This window comes from Equus quagga, chromosome 16, assembly GCF_021613505.1.
Source record: "Equus quagga isolate Etosha38 chromosome 16, UCLA_HA_Equagga_1.0, whole genome shotgun sequence".
Lineage (NCBI taxonomy): Eukaryota > Metazoa > Chordata > Mammalia > Perissodactyla > Equidae > Equus > Equus quagga.
Window position 1 is genome coordinate 48,606,591 of NC_060282.1, and position 26,297 is coordinate 48,632,887.

Below are 26,297 nucleotides of genomic sequence, written 5' to 3' on the forward strand. Positions count from 1 at the left end.
AAAGCCCCTTCCCAGCTCATCACAGAGTGAGCAAAGAACCGCCCCCCAGATTCTAGCTTCTCTCTGGGAAGAGAAAAAGGTGAACAACATGCCCAATGTTCCAGCTTTTTCAGGGGCTGCCTGAGAGACTGGCTTCTCACTTGCCTGTCTTGGATCATTGATGGGACTGGTTTGGACTAGCATGAAGGCTCGAGAGGGCCCAAGAATCTCTGGCTAGGCTGATTGGTGGGGGTCTTCTCTGTACAAGGTCAGTCTGTGAAGACTAGGAGAGTGGCTGCTTTTTACAATGTGTAGGTACCAACAAAAAGAGTCAAGTAAAATGAAGAAACATGGAAATGTGTTTCATACAAAGGAACAAGATAAATCTTTAGAAACTGACTCTAATGAAATGGAGATAGATAATTTACCTGACAGACAATTTAAATTAACCATCATAAAAATACTTAACGAGGTCAGGAGAACAGTGCGTGAGAAAGTGAGAATTTCAACAGAGACAGAAAATATAACAAAGCATCAAATAGAAATCTTGAAGCTGAAGAACACAATAACTGAACTGAAGCATTCACTAGAGGGGTTCAACAACAGACTAGATCAAGCATAAGAAAGGATCAGCAAACTCAAAGACAGGTCACCAGAAATTATCCTGTCAGAAGAGCAAAAAAAAAAAAAAAAGAGTATAAAAGAGTAAAGAAACTTTAAGTGAATTCTGAGATACCATTAAGCAGGTCAATATATGCATTATAGAGTCTCAGAAGGAGAAAAGAGAGAGAGAAAAGTGTGCAGAATTCTTATTCAAAGAAATAATGACTGGAAAGTTCCCAAATTTTGGGAAGGAAATGGGCAAACAGATCCAGGAAACCTAACAGATTCCCAAAAGATGAATCCAAAGAAATCTACACTGAGACATAGTATAATCAAATTGTCAAGTCAAAGATAAAGAGAATTTTGAAAGCAGCAAGAGAAAAATGACTTGTCTTGCCCAAGGGAACCCCCATAAAACTATCAGTGGATTTCTCATCTGAAATCTTGCAAACCAGAAGGGGATGAGATGATATATTAAAAGTTCTGAAATAAAAAACTTGCCAACCAATAGGGGCTGGCCCCGTGGCCGAGTGGTTAAGTTTGCGCGCTCCGCTGCAGGCGGCCCAGTGTTTCGTTGGTTCGAATCCTGGGCGCGGACATGGCACTGCTCATCAAACCACGCTGAGGCAGCGTCCCACATGCCACAACTAGAAGGATCCACAACGAAGAATATACAAGTATGTACGGGGGGCTTTGGGGAGAAAAAGGAAAAAATAAAATGTTAAAAAAAAAAAACTTGCCAACCAAGAATACTATATTTGGTAATATTGTCCTTCAAAATTGAGGGAGAGAGAAAGACTTTCCCAGACAAACAAAAGCTGAGGGAGTTCATCACCACTTGACTTGCCTACAGGAAATGCTAAAGGGAGTTCTTCTAGTTGAAACAAAAGGATACTAAATAGCAATATGAAAGCACATGAAAGTATAAAATTTGCTGGTAAAAGTAAATAGACAAATACAGGATACTGTAACAGTGGTGAATTAATCACTTTTAATTTTAGTATGAAAGTTAAAAGTCAAAAGTATTAAAATACTTAAAACTGTAAAAATATGTTATTGGATAAAAATAGGAAAAGATGTAAATTGTGACATCAATAACATAAAGTGTAGGTGGGGGAGAAGTAAAAGTGTAGTGTTTTTGTATGGAATTGAAGTTATCAACTTAAGTGAACTATTATAATTATGAGATGTTTCATGTAAATCCCATGGTAACCATGAAGAAAATACTAACAGAAGATACACAGAAGACAAAGAGGAGAGAATCAAAGCATATCAATACCAAAAAAAAAAAAAAAAAAAATCAATGAAACACAATAGAAGACAGCAAGAGAGGAAAAAAAGGACAAGAGAACTACAAGACAGACATAAATCAATGGACAAAATGGCAACAGTAAGTTCTTGTCAATAATTATTAAACATAAATAGGTTAAACTCTCAAATCAAGAGATATAGAGTGGCTGACTGGATGAAAAAACAAGGTCCAAGTTTATGCTGTCTACAAGAGACTCATTTTACATTTAAGAACACATGGCTGAAAGTGAAGGAGTGGAAAATGATATTTCATTCAAATTGTAAGTAAAAGAGAGCAGCGGTGGCTATAATTATATTAGACAAAATACACTTTAAATGAAAAACTGTCACAAGAGACAAAGAAGGTTTTTATATAATGATAAAAGGGTCAAGTCAACAGGAAGATATAACAATTATAAATATATATACATCCAATGTCATAGCACCTGAATATATACAGCAAATATGGATAAAAGTGAAGGGAGAAATAGGCAACAATAGAATAAAAGTAAGAAGTTTCAATATACACCTTTGAATAATGGCTAGAACATCCAGATAGGAAATCAACAAGGAAATAGTGAACTTGAATAATACTATAGCCAAAGAGACCTAACAGAAATATATAATACATCCCACCCAAGAACAGCATAATACACGTTCTTCTCAAGTGCACACGGAACATTCTCCAAGGTAGATCACATGTAAGTCCATAGAAAAATCAGAACAAATTTAAGAAATGGAAATATTACCAAGTGTCCTTTCCAACCACAATGCAATGAAACTAGAAATCAACAGCAAAAGAAAAACTGTAAAATGTTTGGAATACGTGGAAATTAAAACAACACATTTCTGAACAACCAATGGATCAAATAAAAAATCACAAGAGAAATTAGAAAATATCTTGAAATGAATGAAAATGAAAAGACAACGTACCAAAAACTATGGGGATGCAGCAAAAACAGAATTAAGAGGGAAGTTAATGGTGACAAATACCTACATTAAAAATGAAGAATGATCTCAAATAACCTAACTTTATACCTCTAAACTAGAAAAAGATGAACAAACTATGACCAAAGTTAGCAGAAGGAAGGAAATAATAAAGATTAGAGGAGAAATAAGCAAAGTAGAGAACAGAAAACGACAGAAAAAATCAATGAAGTTAACAGTTAGTATTTTGAAAAGAAACAATTTGACAAACATTTACCTAGACTAAGAAAAAAGGGAGAAGACTCAAATAAAGTCAGAAATGAAAGGAGACATTACAACTGATGCTGTAGAAATAAAAATGATCTTAAGAGACTACTGAACTATTATATGGATAACCTAGAAGAAATGGATAAAATTCGGAAACAACCTACCTACTATGACTGAATCATGAAGAAATAAAAAATATGAACAGACCTATATCTAACAAGAAGATTAGATTAGTAATCAAAAACCTCCTAACAAAGAAGAGCCCAGGACCAGATGGATTCACTGGTCAATTCTAAAAAACATTTAAAGAAGACTTAACACTAGTCATTTTCAAACTTTTCCAAAAATTGAAGAAGAAGGAACACTTATAAGCTCATTTTATGAGGCTAGCATTACCCTGATACCAAGGCCAGACAAAGATAATACAAGAAAAGACAATTATAGTCCAATAACCCTGGTAAACATAGATGCAAAAATCAACAAATTATCAACAAACCAAATTCAACAGCACATTAAAAAGATCATACACCATGACCAAGTGGGAGTTTTCTCTGGGATTCAAGAATGGTTCAACATTTCAAGTACCATGTCTGACTGGGTAAGGGAAACAAAAGAAAAAATGAACAAATGGGACTGCATCAAACTAAAAAGCTTCTGCACAGCAAAGGAAACCATCAAAAAAATGAAAAGACAACCTAACAATTGGGAGAAGATATTTGCGAACCACATATCAGATAAGGGGTTAATATACAAATTATACAAAGAACTCACAGCTCAACAACAAAATAACCCAACAACCCAATTAAAAAATGGGCAAAAGATCTGAACAGAGATTTCTCCAAAGAAGATATACAGATGGCCAACAGGTATATGAAAAGATGCTCAACATCATTAGCTATAAGGGAAATGCAAATCAAAACTACCATGAGGTATCACCTCATTCCGGTCAGAATGGCTATAGTTAACAAGACAGGAAACAACAAATGTTGAAGAGGATGTGGAGAGATGGGACCCCTCATACACTGCTGGTGGCAGTGCAAACTGGTGCAGCCATTATGGAAAGCAGTATGGAGTATCCTCAGAAAATTAAGAATAGATCTACCATATGATCCAGCTATCCCACTGCTGGGTATTTATCCAAAGAACTTGAAAATGCAAAGGCATAAAGATACTTGCACCCCTATGTTCATCACAGCATTATTCACAATAGCCAAGACTTGGAATCAACCTAGGTGCCCATGAAGGGATGAATGGATAAAGAAGATGTGGTATTTATACACAATGGAAAACTACTCAGCCATAAGAAATGATGAAATCTGGCCATTTGTGACAACATGGATGGACCTTGAGGGTATTATGCTGAGTGAAATAAGTCAGAGGGAGAAAGTTAAATACCATATGATCTCACTCATAAGTAGAAGATAAAAACAACGACAAAGAAACACATAGCAATGGAGAATGAATTGGTGGTTACCATAGGGGAAGCAGGGAGGACATAAGGGGTGAATAGGCTCACATGTGAGGGGATGGACTATAATTAGTTTTTGGGTGGTGAACATGATGTAATCTATACAGAATTTGAAATATATTATGATGTACATCCAAAAGCTATATAATGTTATAACCCAATGTTACTGCAATTAAAAATAAATAAATAAGTGAAATTGGAAAACAAAAAAGAATGGTTCAACATATGCAAATCAATTATTGTGATACATCACATCAAGAGAATGAAGGCTAAAAAATCACATGATCATCTCAATAGATATAGAAAAAGGATTTGGCAAAATTCAACATCATTTCAAGATAAGACTATCAGCAAACTGGGAATAGAAGGAAATTATTTTAATATAATAAAGGCCATATATGAAAAGCCCACAGCTAACATCATGCTAGTGGTAGAAAAACAAAAATCAGAAGAAATGAGAGCGCATTGGAGAACTGTCTAAGCTGGTGTTGCAGTAACCCCAACATCCTCTAGGTGTCACGTTATAACTGGTGTGTTTGCTCTTGCATGGCAGACGGGTTTCAATTTATGCCCATCCAAAGTAAACAGCTGTACCACTTAAGGAAATATTAATCTTTGAGAAGGAAAATGGTCTCGGATATGATAACATAAAGCACAGTTAAAAGTTGTTCCCTAGCTCATAAACTGCAGAGACTTTTCCTATATTGTTTGATAGATTCAAAAACAGTTCAGAATGTTTGTCTTGGCGTTTCACAGCACCTTCCATTTGGAAACACTTATGAATGTGAACAGGTTGGCAAAATGCTTTTTTCTTTTTGTGGCCAAGCCCTGGGGTGTCCACCTGCTTCTTTCTTTCCCTAGACTGCCCTTTCCCACCCATGCCCTGCTCCGTGCAGCTCTTTAACCCTCAGTCCCTTTCTCTGTGGTAGGGGCAGCTGGCCTAACAGATCTTCTGTCCTAGATGTTGACCATGCTTCGGGGAGGGGTTCTATTCCTGGTGTTCTATTCTGGTCCCAACTCACTCATTAGATGCCTAATTTGGGTGCATTTAAATTAGAACAATTGCTTCATGCTCTGGCCTCAACTAGCAAATGACTGCTCCTGGAGCTACCTCCCTAAAGGGGTCTCTGGGAAGGTCCCCTGGACCTCTGGCTCTCTTCCTCTTGTCCGTGCTCCCTCTGCATACCCTTGGAGCACTTTGTAATCTCCCACTGTCAGTGCTTACTGAGTAAAAGGATTACATGTAAGAACTGTGGGGCTGGGCTCACTCCTTTTCTTTGTCAGGGAAATCTGGGCCCACTAAACAGCTCTGGGGCACTAGTGACCTTTCTGCTCTTACCCAAAAGCGCAGACATCTAGCTGTATATGAAACCTGCTGGAAGGATAGCAATCACAGGAACGGGTGTGAAATTGATCCAGGGATAGTTGTATGCCATAGCCTATCTTAGTCAGTTCAGGCTGCTATAACAGAATCTCATAGACTAAGGGGTTTAACAACAGAAATTTATTTCTGACAGTTCTGGAGGCTGGGAAGTCCAAGATCAAGGTGCAAGCATTGTCAGGCTCTGGTGAGAGCCCTCTTACTGGTTTGCAGACCACCCTCTTTTTGCTGTGTCCTCACATGACCAAGAGCAGAGGGGAATTGAGGGTGGGGGGCGAGAGAGGAGGTTCTCTCATTTCTTTTCTTATAGAGAAACTAATCCCATTCATAAAGTGTCCAACCTCATGACTGAATTACCTCCTAATATCATCACATTAGGAGTTTGAATTTCAACATATGAATTTTGGGAGTACACAAACATATAGTCAATAACATAATAATAGGCAGAACTGATTTTCATAAAGCAATTCTATAATATCCTGAGTTGCTGTGTTTCCTTCCCTACCCCTCACCGAGTTCTGAAAGTGGTTTTGGGTAGCTGATGGGAACTGAGTATGTAGTCTCAGTACTTACAGTGAATGGGTCAGTTGGCCTGCCTTTGCACATACCGACAGCATTTTTTACATCAAGCTCTTGCTAGTAGTTTAATGAATAAGATTAATGACTTAATTAATCATGCAAATTCTCATTCAAGCAATCACTTTTTGAAGTGGGGAGAAATCCATTTTTACTGTGAATGAATTGGAATTGGAATTATTATTACTATTATTTTTGTGAGGAGGAAGATTGGCCCTGAGCTAACATTTGTTACCAATCTTCCTCTTTTCGTTTGAGGAAGATGGTCCCTGAGCTAACATCTGTGCCAGTTTTCCTCTGCTTTGTAAATGGGACAACAGCATGGTTTGATGAGCAGTGTGTAGGTCCACACCCCGGATCCGAACCTGTGAACCCAGGCTGCAGAAGCGGAGTGCAGGAACTTAACCACTATGCCACTGGGCTGGCCCTGGAATTATTTTTGATTTTCTTTTTACCTTGCACTTTTCACATGAACTACATTTTGTTTTAAGGTACAACAGGAAAGATTTAAGTTTAAAGGATATATAGTGGAAATAGCCTTGATCTGAGTTGGCTAAGCTTGGGTTCCTATCCCAGTTCCACTCTGAGCTTCCACTTGCGAATCTGAAAAATGGAAATTCTAAGACTTGTTGTATGTACAGTACACAACTATTGTGAAGGTCAAATAAGGTAATTAGTGTGAAAGTGCTTTATAAACTATAGTTTATATAAACTATAAAAGTCACCTGTATAGTCATTTGGAAATATCATATCTCAATTTACATCTTTAATTTCCTTTTGTGCTATTTATTTTCAAAGAATGTGTCAGGAAGCATATCAGTTCAGTCTCCCAAATCTTGATGCATTTCTTTTGTCATCGTTAGGAGAAATTGAATTTGATTCTTTACTTTTATTGAATTATCACCAAAAATGTGTTGCTCATTTTGTGAGCCCACCACTTATTATTATATGTTTATTATTTTTATAATTTATTATAAATTATATATTTATAATTTATTAATTATTTATTAGTTTATTATTGTTATAGTTATTGCAGTGGCAGCTCTGGGTTCTGTGGATGGAGGGAAGGAGTGGAGACTGGGGAAATGGTGGGCAGCCCCCAGAGCTCATTTTACTCTCTTCTCTTCAGAGATAGGAAATCACTTCAATGAATCAGGCATTGAATACTACTATGTGGCAGGGGCTGAGGAGAGGGTGATGGGAGTCAGATCCAGCCCTCAAGGACCTTGAGGATTATTTGGCAATTTAGTGTGGAAGTTTGTTGTTGGGCTGGATGAGATAAGGGAGGAGGGGAGGGGAGGTTTTGGGGTGCGGGTGTACGTGTGTGTCTATGTGAGTGTGTATGTGTGGTGTCTCTTTCTGTGTGTGTGGCGTGTGCTATATGAGTGTGTATGTGATGTGGTGTTGCGTATATGTATGGTGTTAGTGGTGGAAATGATCTTGTAAGTTTATTGAGCTTTGAGGCCTTAAGGCTCAGGTACCTGGATTGGTTACCAGAAGTGTTTCTATGGATGCCCAAGCCTCCGTCACCTCAGACTGTGGCATTGGCCCTTTGCAGCCCTAGCAGAGTGCTTTGGTAACTTTCCTTCTATTGCTCACTATAATGTAGTGTCAGGTGTTCTACAAGCACAAGGGTGGCCTGGAGCAAGATGCCCAGGTCTCTGGGGGCATCGGGAAGGCTGCCAGTGGAGAAGCTGGTCATGTGGGCTTGGGAGGAGAGCGAGGGCCTGGCTGTTGCTCCTCTTGGAGGGACATGTGGAAAGATGCATGATGAGTACAGAGCGCCAGCCCCTGTCTGCTTGGCTGGGTTAGGCTGCTGGGGAGCGCCTTGTTCACCCTCAGTGGAGCACTGTTGGGAAGGTGTGTCAGGAGAGTCAGGGCCAGGTATGACTGGGCAGAGTGTGGTCACAGTGAGGAATTATTGCAGTGGCAGTCCTCGTTCTATAGATTGAGGGAAGGAGAGGATAGTGGAGAAGGGATAGATGGACCCCAGCCCACTAGGTAATTCAGTGCACTTTGGAGGGTGGAGGCTGGTGAGGGCTGAATCTGGATGACTCTGAGGTTAAGCGAAGGTTATATCCCAGCTTAGATGGTGCATTATCAAAACACACTCAAATTACTTCATTGCCTCACTGTTTGATTTACATTTGTTAATCCATGTTCTAAATCTTCCTCTTCTTCATTGGTAAGGTTCTAGCAGACAGAAACCATTTGTTCAATTCATTTTTTGTAGCAGTGAATAGAGTGCCCTTTGTAGGATCTTCAGCTAGTTTTTATCCTGACTTGAACACTCATTTGAGTAAATGCAACATGTGGATTTCTGAAATGTTTGGTAAAATATTGTGGTTGGTTGGGTAATTTTCTGTGGCTGAAAACATCATTTCTTAGGCCCCACCTAGGTTACTAATATCTTTATGAAAAATTATGAGAATACATACAGCTGTTAGTTTTTTAATCAAAATACTTTCTTTTTTATTTTGTTATTTAAAATAGAAAAAGCAATTAGACCCTTTTATAGGCTAATTGCTTGCCAAATGTAACTTGCTTCCAAACTGAAATGATCTTGGAGTTGTACTACCGCAAACAGTGTTTGGAACCAGTAGTTGCATTTATTTTTAGCTTCTAAAACTGCCAAATAGTTTGCCCTCAATTTTCAGAGGAAAAAAAATTCCCTTCTGGGCTAAAGCCTTGTGTACTGAGTATCTTTGTGCTTGACTATTCCTGTCCAAACTCCAAATTGTGGGAAACAAAGGTTTCTAGTGATTCAGTCTTAATAACAGTTTGGCTAATGTTGGTGCTTATTAAATACTAGTTTCTTAAATTATAATGAAGCATGTAGTTATAGATTGACGTAGGTTTAGTCAAGCACATGAAATCACAAAAACTTTCTACGCTATAAGTAAGTAGGGGCGGATTGATCAGCTTCAGGTTAGAGCAGGGCGTCCAGTTTTTAGATCTCAGATCCCGTGCTGTTGGAATTGGGTTGATGTTGGATGTGTGGACTTGAGTCAAACAAATGATCAATTTGATTTCATGTTTGGCTGAGTAGAGGAAAAGGAGCGTATATGTCCCAAGCACTGTGTTCTAGACACTTCCATTTGTATCATCTCCTTCAATCTCACTTTTACTGACAGGTACTGTTAATCCTCTTGTTGATACATGAGAACTGGCTGATGAAGGTTGAGTAACCTGTCCAGGGTGTCACAAAATTGGTAAGCAGCAATTTTGAGACTCAAAGTAGATCTAACAACAAAGCACATGCTGAACCACTGCTTCTTGCTGTCTAAATGAAGAGACAGTTTCATAAGTTTTATTAAAGTTTTAGTATGTTTTGAGTATGTATGGATTTAATTCCAGTTGACTAAAGAATTAGCAAACTAGGTGTATATATACATATATATACATATATATATTTTTTTGAGGCAGATTAGCCCTGAGCTAACATCTGCTGCCAATCCTCCTCTTTTTGCTGAGGAAGACTGGCCCTGAGCTAACATCCGTGCCCATCTTCCTCTACTTTATACATGGGATGCCTACCACGGCATGGTTTGCCAAGTAGTGCCATGTCTGCACTGGGATCTGAACCGGTGAACCCGGGCTGCTGAAGTGAAATGTGTGCACTTAACTTCTGCACCACCGGGCCGGCCCAGGTGTATATTTTTTAAATAACTCAAAACTTTGGTTTTATTACAGCTAAGTGAAAATTGACATTGACTTTCAACCTGTGGGTCTGCGTGCATTACTCTAATTTCAGATTCATGGTATGTTATGTCACGGGCCGGGTCTCCCTGGTTTCATCTGGCGTGGCTGGCACAGGCTTGCCTTACCCTCAGGCCTGCATTTTGCTCCTGGGACTCTGAACTTGACTCTTTGATGCTCAGCAGATCACAGCGACAGGCTTCTCTCACCTCTTGTTCTAAGGTGACATTTCTTTCAGTCTGTACTAAAAAATCTCCAGCACAAAATTGTGATCAGAACCAAGGAGTAAACAGCCACACTTTAAAAAAATTGAGTTCACAACACTTTACATCATTGTGAAATTTCAGTTGTATATTATTTCTTGTCTGTCATCACACAAGTGCTCCCCTTCATCCCCTGCGCCCACTCCCCATCCCCTTTCCTCTAGTAACCACTGAACTGTTTTCTTTGTCCATGTGTTTTTTTTATATTCCACATATGAGTAAAATCACATGGTGTTTGTCTTTCTCAGTCTGGCTTATTTCGCTTAGCATAATACCCTCCAGATTCATCCATGTTGTTGCAAATGGGATGATTTTGTCTTTTTTATGGCTGAATGGTATTCCATTGTATATATATATATACAGCACATCTTCTTTATCCAATCATCAGCCAATGGGCACTTGGATTGTTTCCATGTCTTGGCTATTGTGAATAGTGCTGCAATGAACATAGGGGTACATGTGTTACTTTGGATTGTTGATTTCAAGTTGTTTGGGTAGATACCCAGTAGTGGGATAGCTGGGTCACGTAGTATTTCTATTTTTAGTTTTTTGAGGAATCTCCATCTGTTTTCCATAGCGGCTGCACCAGTTTGCATTCCCATCAGCAAGGTATGAAGATTCCCTTTTCTCCACACCCTCTCCAACATTTGTTGCTTTTTGTCTTGGTAATTATAGCCTTTCTGACTGGGGTAAGGTGACATCTCATTGTAGTTTTGATTTGCATTTCACTAATAATTAGTGATGTTGAGCATCTTTTCATGTGTCTGTTGGCCATCTGCATATCTTCCTTGGAAAAATGTCTTAAATAGCCACATTTTAATTTAGTTGGGTGACAGATGAGTTTGCATTTTGAATGGGCTACAGGAATTGGGATTTGAGAAGCCAACCTGAGTTGCCATCTTCCCATCCTCATACTTGCTCAGTGTAATTTCTTACTGCTGTAGCGGACAGTCTTAGTCACCTACGTGGAAATTCCAGGGAAGAGGTCACCATACTATATTCTGGCAGAGTAAGTAAGACCATGGGCTCTAGAGTCAGACATTCCTGGATCTGAATTTTAGCTCTGTGACTTCCTAGCTGTATGACCTTGGCCAAGTTACTGCATCTCCCTGAGCCTTGGTTTTCTCATGTGTATTATCCCTGCCTCATTGGGTTGTTGTGAAAAATAAAATGTCAGTAAGTCTCTCGGGATAGTATTCAGCACATATAATTATGTATTATTATAAATTATTTGGTATTTTTATTTTTCTTATATTGCACATCTTTTAGATAAGGTTAGTGTATTTATTTCTTGAAAGCATCATATGCAGTAGACTAGGAAGATCATTCTTTTGAGTTTTAATGCTACTGCTAGCTTCTTCATGACTTAAACTCCTTTTCAACATCTCTGGCTCAACTGTAGCATCTGCCACATTCATCTTGCCTGGAATTTGGGATATGTAAGAGTAAGTCAGTATCTTGAGAGTTCCCTGCAGGAAGATCCCATCTTTTCTCATATCTAGCACCAGGTTTTAGGTGCCAAGCATGTGGCGTCTCCTCAGAGCACCAGAAGGAGAACTATCTGAGAGGTCCTCATAAAATGCAGAAGATCTGGGACCCTGCAGAATAATGAAGGTTTTTCTGGCCATGTCCTGCTTTTGCAGGGAGACTGCAGAGGCCCAGCAGTACTCACCGAGAATATCAGAGTGCTAAGCATATCCTGCAGGAAATGCAAGGGCTGAGCAGTATGAGAAAGGCCCGGATCCAAGATCTCCTGGTCAAAACTTAAGCTCACTATTCACCTTGGGCTGGGGTGGCTACAGAGGGCTCTGTCAAGATGGCTTGATAGCTTAGGCCTCAGTATTTGCACCTGGGTTGCAGTTCTTGGAGTATGAATGCTATTGGTCTTTGATCCTGCTGGAACTTGGGCTCCCTAAAGAGGCAGAAACTCAAAGGAAGCACTATGTAGTTACTGAAGCACACCTCTCTCTTCCTCACATGCAGAGCATTTAACTATTACTAAGAATGTATTTTGGGGAATTGTTATCACTCTGTTGCTGCTACCATAGCTATGGCTAGGTAATATTCCTTAAGCACTGACTGTGCTTCAGGCAGTGTGTTAACTGCCATATGTATACATGGACAGAGATGATGTGGCCAGCCCAAAGTCTCATAGCCAACGACTGGTGAAGCTGTGGCTCTGGGTCTGCCTTGTCTAAAGCCTGGGATCTCAAAGGGGTGCCAGACTGGTCAGGTCTTTTAGTGAAGGCATTAGGAGTAGAGGTAGGAACAATCTGGCTGTAAGAAGCACTCTATGTTATTATTTGGGTTCTGGGTTTTAGAGCTTACCAATCAATGTTTTTTTTCTTTTAAGGATTGGCACCTGAGCTAACATCTGTTGCCAATCTTCTTTTGTCTTTTTCCCTCTTCTTCTCCCCAAAGGCCCCCAGTATGTAGTTGTATATTCTAGTTGTAGGTTCTTCTGGTTGTGCTATGTGGGATGCTGCCTCAGTGTGGCTTAATGAGCTGTGCTAGGTCCAAGTCTAGGATCCGAACCAGAGAAACCCTGGGCTGCTGATGTGGAGGGCGTGAACTTGACCACTTGGCCACAAGGCTGGCCCCCCAATTGATGTTTTAAGAGGGTGTCTGTGAAGAGAATTGCCTTCATATTTCAATTGTACAAATAGACATTGTTGTACATTGATTACATACAAAACTCTGGCTTTCCTTCTCTTTTTTCTTTTGCTACTCTTGAAAACAAGAGTAAAAGATATCTAAAGACAAAGATTTCACCCTACAGGATCCACTGAGATTACTCTAGTCCTGTGACAAAGGTGAAGAATTGGACCTAATTTTCAAAGTCAACAGTGTGTGTGTGTGTGCATGATATAATGTTTGAGTTGTTGTCTTGTTCCTTTGATAGGTCACATTTACTGAGGCTGTTAACAAAATGTGTAAATATTTATCATGTAATAAAGCTGAGCTCAATGCATGAAACTAGAGTGTTATAATATAGTGGAAGTCTGGGACAGATAAGCAGTCAACCAGAAATAAAATAGCTAGAGTTCAGAATTAGAAAACAAATATATGAGAAGAATAACCTTTTGAAACAGTGTGGGAGAAGCCATTTTAGAAAACATTGTGGCACTTCTGGATCACATCCAAACTTTTCCGTCTCTTTGCATTGTCTACATTCAGCACAATGTATTATATATGTATTCGTATGTACCTCCGTGTCTACAAACATACCTATGCTTGATTTTCCCCAACATTTTTTTCTGCCTTAAACTACATTCAATCTCATCTTATTCTAGATTTTTCACAGGCATATCTACATCTTTCTCTTCAAATTCTTGAAAACTAATTGTGTATGTTCAAGAACATTTTTGATGAGGCGATTAATCTTGCTCTTCCCCTTCTTCTCTATAAAACTATTCTCTGTCGCTATATGGGCTTACCTTCTGTGAATACAGGATCTCTCATATAAAAGCAAAAAATTCATCTGAAAAATAAAAATTTGGACACAAGTTGAGGTGGGGGCCATTTCCACCTTACCATTCATATTTTATGACATCTGTGGTCTTGTTTTGCAAATGCAAGACCTGTGCTGTCTCAGAAACCTCAAGGAAAGGAATATAATTAGGTTGCAACTTCTGGTTAGGACCCTCAAAAGTTTGAAAACCAAGACAAATTCCTGAGAATACTACAAAAAAAAATGTGCTGTTCTCCCAGAAATGCACCCCTCCCTCGGCCTGGATACTGCTTTTTCCTCTCTTGACTTGCTCTTGTCCTCATTTCTCCTCTTACTGCTTCATTGTAGGGTTGATTCACTTCGCCAAGCCAGGGAGCCTCTGTCTCCTCCTGCCCCCACTCCACCATGTTCTTTTTTTTAAGGATTATTTTACCATGGCTTTAATTCTCACTGGTAAGATTTCCATATTGATATTATGTATAGTTAGAACACCTCATCCACATTTACAAATGGCTATTGGACATTTTTGCTCAAATTCTTCTTTCTACCTCAAATTGCATATGTTTAAATGCTAACATAATTTTCCTGCCATACTCATTAGGCTTGAAGATTTGTCAGAAGTTTTCCATCACCCCTCTTCCTTTGTTCCCCTTGTCTGTGAGCCTGCTGCCCCTCCCATAGTCTCATCCTGCTGTTCTGTTTCCTCCCCCATAGGTCTCCTGCCCTCAGGCTCAGCCTTCACCATTGGTGAGCCTCTAGCTCAGGCCCACTAGTCATTCACTCCATCCTCAGCGAGTATTCCTGTTCACCTCCTGTGTGCCAGCCCTGAGAAGGAGCTGAGGATACATGTTGTTCCCTGCCCCATCATGGAACTTGCCACTGGAGAACCGTCCACCTGGTGGTCTCCCACCAGACTGACCTTCCCCAAATGACACTCCTGTAACAACTGAGATGACACACTCCACGCTGCAGTCACACTTTGCAGTGTGTGAAATGACTGTATATCCATTATTTATTTCTTGGTCATGGAAAAACAATTATGTTTCTTCAGGAAGACCTTGACATCTCTTATTTTGACTAAATGAGCAAATTAATTTTTGTCTTTTATGCCCAAGACTATATTTTTCTTTTAAGTAAAGACTTTCATCAGAGCTGCTTGAAAAGTATACAAACATTTTTTGAGGATATAACCAAGATAAGCTGTAAGTTAAATGCACAATTAATGCTAGGAATAAAAAAGCTAGAGAGAAAAACACTGAATAAATTTGCTAATTGTTTTTGGTGATGTGTCTAATGAGTTCTTTTTAGCTTTGACTTATTTTATTACCTCTGATTTTCTTACAGTTGAGTTCTTAGCTTAACCAAAACTGAAACAAAACTCACTGCAAAGGAGGAGAGGATGAAGAAAACAATTTTTAAAAAATTGTGCTTGAAAAAAAATTTCATTACAAGAGAAGTTTTGATGTATAAGAGTTTGTGTTCTGCTTTGATCCAAAAATCTATTAACAATTTTTTAAAAATAGAAAGTGGTTATTACACTGTATGTTTATATAAAAAATTCAATGGCTACCAATGAACAGAGAATTAACTAGGTCAAACCAAAGAGGCAGTCACATGGTTCTGCTTCCCAAGGTTCAGGAAATTTGAGAGAATCACTTATAACATCTTTCCATTTTGTGGTCTTTCAATTTAACCTTAAATTATAACTCACAATAACATGGAAACTAAAGAAGGAGAGGGCTGGGAGGAGGGTAAGGGAAAAAATTAAGAATAATAACAGCCATATTCTTGCAATTTATACCATTGAAAGCAGTTTTAGTAACAATCTGGAAAACCAAGATAGAATTTGAAAAATTATTACTTTTTAGTATTTCTCAAAAGGTGTTTTACTTTATAGATTTAATTATCATGGCGTATTAGTTTCCCATTGCTGTTGTAACAAATTACCACAAAGTTAGTGGTTTAAAGCAACACAGATTTGCTATCTTACATTTCTATATATCAGAAGTCCAACAGGGGTCTTATTGGGCTAAAGTTAAGATGCTAGCAGGGCTTTGTTCCTTTCTGAAGGTTCCAACTTACGTGGCAATGGGGAATTAAGATAACAAATGGAATTTAAGTTTGCAAGTCAGCTGACCTTAAAATAGGGAGAATATCCTGCATTATCCAAGTGGTCCCAATGTAATAACAAGGGTCTTTAATTGTGGAAGGTGGAAGCAGAAAAGCCATGTAATGTAACATAGTCATAGGTTCTGGAAATTAGGATGTGGACATCTTTGGGTGCCATCATTCTGCTTACCTCATATAGTATTGTTTAGGTTTTCAATATGGTCTGTGGTTTCCCTTCCTAGAGACATCAGTGTAGTCTGTTTCTTATATAATTTTCTATAAATATTTTATGCATTTGCATTTTCAAGCAATTATGTACAAATAATTCCAACCCCTCACCACTTTCTATATATATAGTAGCATACCTTATGTACTGTTCTGTATCTTACTCCAGTCACTTAAGAATATATCTTTGAGATTGTTACATATCAGTAAATTGCTTCCCCATTCTTCTTCTTGTACTTTAAAAAATTTGAGATCAATTGTAGATTTGCAGAGGAGTTGAAAAAAAAAAGAATACAGAAAGTTTGCATGCACCCTTCACACAACCTCTCTTATGTCTTATATAATCATAGACCAATGATCAAGAAACTGACCTAGGTATACTACCATTAACTAAACTAAAGAACTTGTTTGATTTCACTAATTTTTCCACTGCAGAGCCTTCCCCCCAGCCCCCCACAATCCAGTCTAGAGTCTCACATTGCATTAGTCTTCAGGTCTCCTTTTCTATCATAGTTCCTTTGTCTTTCCTTGTTTTTCATGATCTTGAAAGTACCAGTCAGTTATTTTGTAGAATATCTCTGAGTACGGCTTTTTCTGGAATAGTTTGAGGTTATGCATTATGACAAAGCCTACAACAGAGGTGATGTGATCTTTCAGTGCATTGTACTGGGGGAACATGATGTTGATATGTACTAATGGCAATGTCAACTTTGATTATACTTGGCTAAGGAGGTGTCTACTAGAAATCTCCATTGTAAAGTTACTATTTTTCCCTTTGTAACTGCTAACTATTTTGAAAGAAATTAGTTTGAGATTATGCAAATATCACTTTTTCTCACAAGTTTTAGCACTCAGAGGTGGATCTTGCCTGTGTAATCATTATTGTGATGCTCTGATGGTGATTTTCTAACTTTCTCACTTCTGTGTTTATTCATTGAAATTTTTTTTTTTTTGTAAAGAAGAGTTGTCTCTTCTCTCTATTTATTTATTCGGTTATTTGTTTATATCTGTATGGATTTATGGATATTTATTTAATTCTTTGGATTTTAATTCAATAATATTGTTATTTATTTTGTTGCTTCCAGTTCTAATTGTTGTCATTGGGAACCCTTTCAGGTTGACTTCAGTGACTTTTTGACTTTCTTATTCTTATTATTGTATCATTGCTTTTGCACATCTTTACTTGCTCTCATCACAAGATGGCTCAGGCTTGTCTTTCATTTTCCCTGCCCCAGCCCTGGAATCAACCAGTTCTATCTGGTTCCTTTATTGGAGAAGGCATTTATAAGCCAAGATCTGGGTGCTAGGTTTGCTCATTGGGGGATGTTACTACTTCTAGTCCCATTCAATGGCAAAGCTAGAAAAAAAAAATATACTTATGTACACACATATTTATATTTCTTGCTCTCTCTATTTGTTTATGTATTAAAAACCTCACACATTTATATTGATACCTGTTACTCCAATCCCACACTACAAGATTTAGTCTAGTCTTTACCCTTTCTTTATTTGTTTAGATGAAGCCTAATACAGGTCAGGCAGCACTCCTCCATCAGGCTCTGGTGGTTTGCAAAGTTGTCATGGCTGGAGAAGGGAGAGATGTAAGAGGCATACTGGTTCTTCATTGTCTTGGCTTGGAATCGATGCATGTCGCATCTGGTCACAGTACATTAATTTCACCAGAACTTGTCACATAGTCTCAACCAAACTTTGAGTGGATCTGAGAAAAGTAGCGAAGCACTGGGGATAAATAGTGAGCACTAACTCTTGTCTCTGCCATGTTCTATTACTTAGATAGTTGATCTCCTGCACTTGTGCTCTGATTTTCTTACCTTTTCTGCTTGTTCATTGCATTTGAGATATCTTGTTGAACAGAAATTCAAATGTGGATATAGTAAAATTTATTAATTTCTCTTTAGGATTTCTGTTTACTTTTTAGATTTGAGAGATGCATACACCAAGAACCCCAGATTACTGGGAGCAGAAGCCTAGCAACAGAAGCCTGCCACTGGAGCCAGTACTGGTAAGAACATTTAAACTGCAATTGGTGAACTGCTGGAGGCTCAGTGTGGACTAGCTTGAGAGTAAAAGACTTTGGAGCCTTGTCATGGGAGGACCCTACACTGTTTTAAGTTTTATATCCAAGAACCCCACCAGATTCTCAGGAAGAAGACTAGAAAAAAAATTCCCTGTGCTTCTGGGAGGGAGAAGGGAAAAGTAATCATTTTGAAATATACTCAGAGAATTTTATTCTCCCTAACAAAGGCTTTCCATCAAGGGAAAATATTTTACAGAGCCTAACTGATCTAGGGGAAGGAAAATTTCCAAACCCAGCCTTCTCTAGCCTTCAATGTGGAGGAGGGATATATCCAACTCCAGACCCTTCTAGCCTTCCATTCTCATCTATGGAGAAACAAAAGCTGAGAAGCACTTGAAGATTATAGCTCAGGGCACAGGCTTAATAAAAGACTGAGACCTAATTCTAGGATTATAGAATTCTAATCCTCCTCACTCAAGGTGATTATAGCTGAAAAAACTAGTAAGCCTCAGGCACATGAATAGATGTTCAACATCACTAATCATCAGATCAAAACTACAATGAGATATCACCTTACACCTGTTAGAATGGCTATAATCACTAAAACAGAAAAACAACAAATGTTGGAGAGGATGTGGAGAAAAGGGAACCTTCACATACTGCTGGTGGGAATGCAAATTGCTGCAGCCACTATGGAAAACAGTATAGAGATTTCTCAAAAATTAAAAATATAAATACCATATGAACCACCTATCCCACTAATGGGTATTTATCCAAAGAACAATTCAAAAAGACTTATGCACCACTATGTTCATTGCAACATTATTCACAATAGCCAAGATGTGGAAGCAACCCAAATGCCTATCGACTGATTAATGGATAAAGAAGATGTGGTATACACACACACACACACACACACACACACACACACACACACACACACATATATATATATATATATATATATATATATACACAGTGGAATACTACTCAGCCATAAAAAAGACAAAATCGTCCCATTTGCAATCACTTGGATGGACCTTGAGGGTATTATGTTAAGCAAAATAAGCCAGACAGAGAAGGATAAACACCATATGATTTCACTCATAACTGGAGGATAAACAAATACTTGGACAAAGACAACAGATTAGTGGTTACCGGAGGGGAAGGGGGTTCGAGAGGTGGGCGTAAGGGGTAAAGGGGAATATATATATGGTGATGGACAGATAATAATGTACAACTGAAGTTTCACAATGTTATAAACTATTAATAAAACAAATAAATAAAACAATGATAACAATAAAACAAATGACAACAACAACAACAAAACAGTAAGCCCTCAGACTGTACTTAAGAAGGAGTCACTAGAGAAAACCAAAGACAATAAGGGAGACAAAAACAAGAACACTAGAGGAAATTCATGCCTCTAACACATAGCTATAGTAAACAGTTAACACAGGCTAATTCCTATGCAGATACACATAAAACTTCACTCTAAAGGCCTATGTACCTCAGTTCCTTTGACCTGATACCCCTTTTCCAGCTTTCAACAAAAAATTACAAGTTTTCCTAAAGGAGAAAACACACACTCTAAAGAGACAAAGAAGCTTAGAATTAGACTCAGATATAACAGATTTGGGAATTATCAGACCAGGATTTAAAATAACTATGATTAATATGCTAAGGGCTCTAATGGAAAAAGTAGACAACATGCAAGAAGTGATGGGTAAATAAGCATAGAGATGGAAACTCAGAGAGTTTAAGAATAAAATAAAGAATAAATAAAAGAATAAAAAGGGAATGCTGGATATCAAAAACATTGTGACAGAAATGAAGAATGCCTTTGATGAGCTCATCAGGAGACTGAACATGATCAAGAAAGAATTGGTGAGCTTGATTATATATCAGTATAAACTTACTAAGCTGAAAAGCAAAGAGGGAAAAAAAAAGAATGAAAATAATGTAACAGAATATCCAAGAACTGTAGGACAATTACGAATGTTATAACATCTACATAATGGAATACTCCTCTGAAATGCCAGAAGAAGAATAAAGAGAGAGAAGAACAGAAGAACTACTGAAGTAATAATGGCTGAGAATTTCCCAAACTATAGATTCAGGAAGTTTAGAGGACAGCAAGCAGAATTTTAAAAAAAGAATCTACACTTAGGCATATCATATCCAAATTGCAGAAGGTTAAAGACAAAAAGAAAACTTTGGAAGAAGACAGAGGGGAAAAAATGACATCTCACCTATATCTCTATAAGAGATTATAAGATATAAGAAATATGAGATTTCTCTATAAGAATTACATTAGATTTCTCTCCAGAACTCTTCAAGAAGAATAGAGTGGAGTGAAATATTTAAAGTATTGAATAAACAACAAACTCCCTCTGCCCCTGACCTAGAATTCTGTAACCAGGGAAATTATCCTTCAAAAGTGAAAGAGAAATAAAGACTTTCTCAGATACATGAAAATTGTGAGAATTTATTTCTAATAGACCTGCTTTGGAAAAAAAAGTTAAAAGAAACTCTTCAGAGAGAAAGAAAATGAAGATAGGTCAGAAATTCAGATCTACCTTTAAAAAAGAAAAGCATTAGTGAAGGAATAAATGAAGGCAAAATCTTTTATTTTTCTTATTCTTAGTTGATCTAACAGATAACAGTTCACACAAAATAATAGTAGTAAGAATGTAGTGGGTGATTATACATTATAGGTAAGTAAAATGACTGGCAGAAATGTAACAAGGAATGGGAGCAAAGAATTTGTAATATTTTGTGATAAAGTACTGATCTAACACACGAAGTAATGTAGTGTTATTTGACAGTGGACTTAGGTTAATTGTAAATGTATATTATAAACTCTAGGAAACCACCAAAAAAGTTAAAAGAGGAAGTTTACTTGGTATCCTAAGACGGGAGAGAAAGTGGAATCATAAAATATTGAATTAAAACTAGAGAGGTGTGAAATTGAGTGGAAGACAAAAAAACAAAAACAAAAAACCAAACAAGGACAACAAATAGAAAATAGTTACAAATATGGTAGATGTTAACCAAATATATCAATAATCACTTTAAACGCGAGCAGTCTAAACACACCAATTAAAAGACAGAGACTGTCAGAGTGGATAAAAAACCAAGACCTAACTACATATTGTCTACAAGAAGCCCACTTTGAATATAATGACACTGATAGATTAAAAGTAAAGGATTGGAGAAAGATACAACATACTAACACTAATAATAAGAAAGCTGCATAGCTATATTAATTTCAGAGAAAGCAAAATTCAGAGCAACAAAAATTACCAAAGAGAGCATTACATGATGATAAAGGGGTCATTTCTCCAAGACGACATAATAATCCTTAACATATATGTACAACAGAGCATCAAAATAAATGAGGAGAAACTGATGGAACTGTAAGAAGAAATAGATTAATCCACTATTGTAGCTAAAGAGTTTAACATCATTCTATGAGGAATTGATAGATCCACAGACAGAAAATCAGTAAGCACATAGTTGAATTGAACAGAACCATCAATCAACTGAGTCTTTTTGACATTTATAGGATACTTCATTTAACAGCAGAATATATATACTTCTCCAGCTCACAGGGAACACTTACCGATATAGATCACATTCTGGGCAATAAACACACCTTAACAAATTTAAAAGAACAGAAATCATACAAAGTATATTCTGAGAGTACAATGAAAATTAACTAGAAATCAATTATAGAGAGCAGGAAGTGACAAATATTTAGAGATTAAACAACACACTTCTGAATAACACATGGGTCAAAGAAGAAATCACGAGACAAAAAACCATTTTGAACTAATTTAAAATGAAAATACAACATCAAAATTTGTGGGATACAGCAAAAGCATGCTTACAGGGAAATTTACAGCATTGAATAAATATATTACAAAAAAAGAAAAATATAAAATCAATAATCTCTGATTCCATTTTAGGAAATTAGGAAAAGAAGAGTAGAGTAAATCCAAAGTAAGCAGAAGAAAAGACATAATAAAACTTGAATCAGAAAGCAACGATATTGAATAGGAAATTAATGGAGAAAAACAACAAAACCAAAATCTGATTCTTTTAAAAGATCAATTAAATTGATCAGCTTCTAGCCAGGCTAACCAGGAAAAAAGAGAGAAGACATAAATTACCAATGTTAGAAATGAAAGAAGTGTAATCTCTACTGACTCCATGGACAGTAAAAGGATAATAAAGTAATATTATGAACAACTATATGACCACAAATTTGATAAACTAGGTGAAATGGACCTATTTCTTGAAAGACACCATCTACCAAAATTCACACAAGGAGAAATAGATAACATGAATAGGTTTATATCTATTAAAGCAATTGAATGAATAAAAATCTTCCAATAGAAAGCAACAGGCTCACATGGTTTCATTGGTGACTTCTACCAAACATTTAAGAAAGAAATAGTATAAATTATCTACATATCTACATTCTCTTCCGGAAAATAGAAACAGAAAGAATACTTCCTAACTCATTTTATGAGGCCAAAATTACCCTAATACCAAAATCAATCAAAGATATTATAAGAAAGGAAAACTACAGGCCACTATCTGTCATGAACATAGACGCAAAAATCCTTAACAAAATAATGGCAAATTGAAACCAACAATGTATTAAAAAGATTTATACACCATGACCAAGTAGGATCTATTCCAGGTATTTAAGTCTGGTTCAACAGTCAAAAATAATGAATGCAATCCAGCACATTAATAGGCTAAAGAAGAAAAATCATATGATTACATTAATAGATGTAGAAAAAGCATTTAACAAAATCCAACACCCATTCCTAATTAAAAACTCTTGGCACAGTAGGAATAGAGAGAAACTTCCTTAACTTGATAAATAACATCTACAAAAAACCTCCAGGTAACATCATGCTTAATGGTGAGAAACTAGAAGATTTTCTCTTAAGATCAGGAACAAGGCAAAGATGTGCTCTGTCATATTTTTATTCAACACAGCAATGGAAGTCCTAGCTAATACAATAAGATGAAAAAAGTAAACAAAAGGAACACAAATTGAGAAGGAAGAAAGAAAATAGCTTTTGCTTGCAGATGACATGAGTGTCTTTGTAGGACATCCCAAAGGATTGACAAAAAAATGGCTATAACTAGTAAATGGTTATAGCAAGGTTATAGGATAAAACATTAACATACAAAAGTCAGTTTCATTCTTGCATAGTTAATAATTATACAAGTTATCCAGTTAATAATTGGAATTCAAAATTAAAAGCACAATGAAATTTACATTAGCACACAGAAAAAGAAATAAATACTTAGGTGTAAATCTAGCAAAATATGTACAAGATCTATGGGGAAAACTACAAAACTCTGATGAAAGAAATAAAAGATCTAATATAAATGGAGAGATATTCCATGTTCAGGGACAGGGAGACAATATTGTTAAGATGTCAGTTCTTCTGAACTGATCTGTAGATTCAATACAATCCTAAACAAAACCCCAATAAGTTATTTTGTGGGTATTGAGAAACTCATTCTAAGGTTTATATGAAAAGGTGAAAGATCCAGAATAGCCAACACAATATTGAGCAAGAAGAACAGAACCAGAGACTTTCTTTCAGGACTTGCAGGGCTTACTGTTAAGCTACATTAATTTACATTAAGCTACATTAATCAAATCGATGTGCTATGGGAAAAGAATAGATAAATAGATAAATGAAATAGAATATAAAGCCCCAAAATAGACCCAGACAAATTTAGTCAACTGACATTTTACATAGGAGCAAAGGCAATTCAATGGAGAAAGGATAGTCTTTTCAACAAATGGTGCTGGAACAACTGAACATCCACACACAAGAAAACAAATCTAGACACATACTTTACACATTTCATAAAAATTAACTGAAAATGATCATAGACTTCAATGTGAGATGCAGAAATTAAAGCTTCTAGTAGATAGCATAGGAGAAAATTTAGTGACCTTGGGTTTGGCAATGACCAAAAGCACAATCTATGAAAGAATTTCATTGATACTTATAAGACTATCCAGAATTTTTGTTTCTTCTTGAGCCTGTTTTGGTAAGTGTTATAGTTCCTGCATAACAAATTACCCCAAACTTAGTAGCTTACAGTAGTCATTTTTATCATATTCATTGATTCTGCAGATCAGAATTCTGGCAAGTCACAGTGAGAATGGCTTGTCTCTGTCTCATGATGTCTGGGGCTTTACCTTGGCAGACTCTATGGCTGGGCATGACTAAATGTCCAGAGGGTGGAGTCATCTGGAGCCATCTCTACATGCTTATCTAGTGATTGATGCTGGCTGCCAGTTGGAACTTCAGCCCAGGTTTCTATACTGCATAGGGACCATAGGATAGTTAGATTTCTTAAAAGGTGGCTTGGGGTTCCAAAAGCAAGTGTCCCACTGAACAAAATGAAAGCTTCACTAACTTTTATGACATAGTTTTGGAAGTTGCACATCAATTCCCACAAATTATATGGTTACATGCAAGTTATTAAAATCAGCTGAGATTCAATGGAAGGGGATGTGACCATTAACTCTTAATAGGAAGATGTTCAAAGGGTTTGTAGGCATGTTTTAAAAATGCCACAGTAGCTTATATTTCTCTATAAGTTTGTCCATTTTGTCTATATTTTCAAATATTATTGGTATAAGGCTATTGATAGAATTAGCTTTATTACCCTTTAAATCTTTGATCAAACTATAGTTATCTATGTTCATAATATTACATGTTTGTGCCTTTCTCTTTCTTCTTAAAGTCAAGGGATTTACCTACTTGGTAAGTTTTTTTTTTTTTTTTTTGCAAGAACCAACCTGTAGCTTTGTCAATTCTCTCCACTGTTACTTTGCTTTCTGTTTTGTTGTTCTCTGATTCTTTCTTTTAATTCCTCTGAGTTTATTCTGCTTTTCCAATTTTTTGCTATGTATATCATTCTAGATTGACTATTATTTGCTCTTAACACTTTGTAGTTATCATTCCATTTATCTTCTGATCTCCATTGTTGTTGAAAAGTCTGCTTTTATTTATTTTAACTGCTAATATAATCCTCTTTCTTTATACTTTCATGATATTCTTTTTGATTTTGGTGTTCTTTAGTTTCACTATGCATGAGATCTTTTTATTAATATTTCTTACAATATGTAGTAATTCCTGAGTCTATGGATTCGTGGTTGACATAACTTTTGGAAAATCTCCAGCTCTTCTCTCTTTACCTATTGCTTTTTAGCATTCTCCCAATTTTCTTTCTGAGAATCCATTTAGGTGGTTATTAGATCTTCTCATTATATCTTCCATATCTCTTTAACTCTCATATTTTCCAACTCCTTTTCTCTTTTTGCTACATTCTAAATTCTTTAAATACATCTTCCAGTTCACTAACCCTCTTGCCAACTGTGTCTAATCTTTCTAATATTTAACCCAATCACTCAAGATTTCAATCCAACAATTATGTATTTTATTCCTGGAGATTAACGTGTTAAAATTATATCTGCTCTTTATTAGTTGTTTTCTTCTTGGTATACTCATCTTTGTGATTTTATCATTTATTTCTTTAATCATTTCATATAAGGCTCTTTATTATGCTGTATCTCTCTCACTGAGTGGCTAACATTCTAGTGTGTTTGGTAATCTTTGTGAGGCTGTGCTTGAATTGAGTCTAAGAGAGACATGCAATTCTAACCCAGGGGTGTTCTTCCAAAGAGGAAGTATTTCTACTTCTATCAGTAGCATGAGGCCCCCCCCATTCAAGGACTACTTCAGCCCTTCCTGAAAGTTTTGTCTTAGAGTGGGTATCTCAAACTCAGCTTCCTTCTCAATGCTGTTCTTTGGTCAGTGTTTCCGCAACTGTTTGGCCATATAACTCAAGACTCAGCCTGCCTATACTGTTGGTCCATGCTACTTAGCTCCCATATTGACTCCTACTTCTGGGTTTCTGTGGCTCTGCTCATGCTCCCTGGTGTCCTTGCTCTGATATCTCCCAAGTGC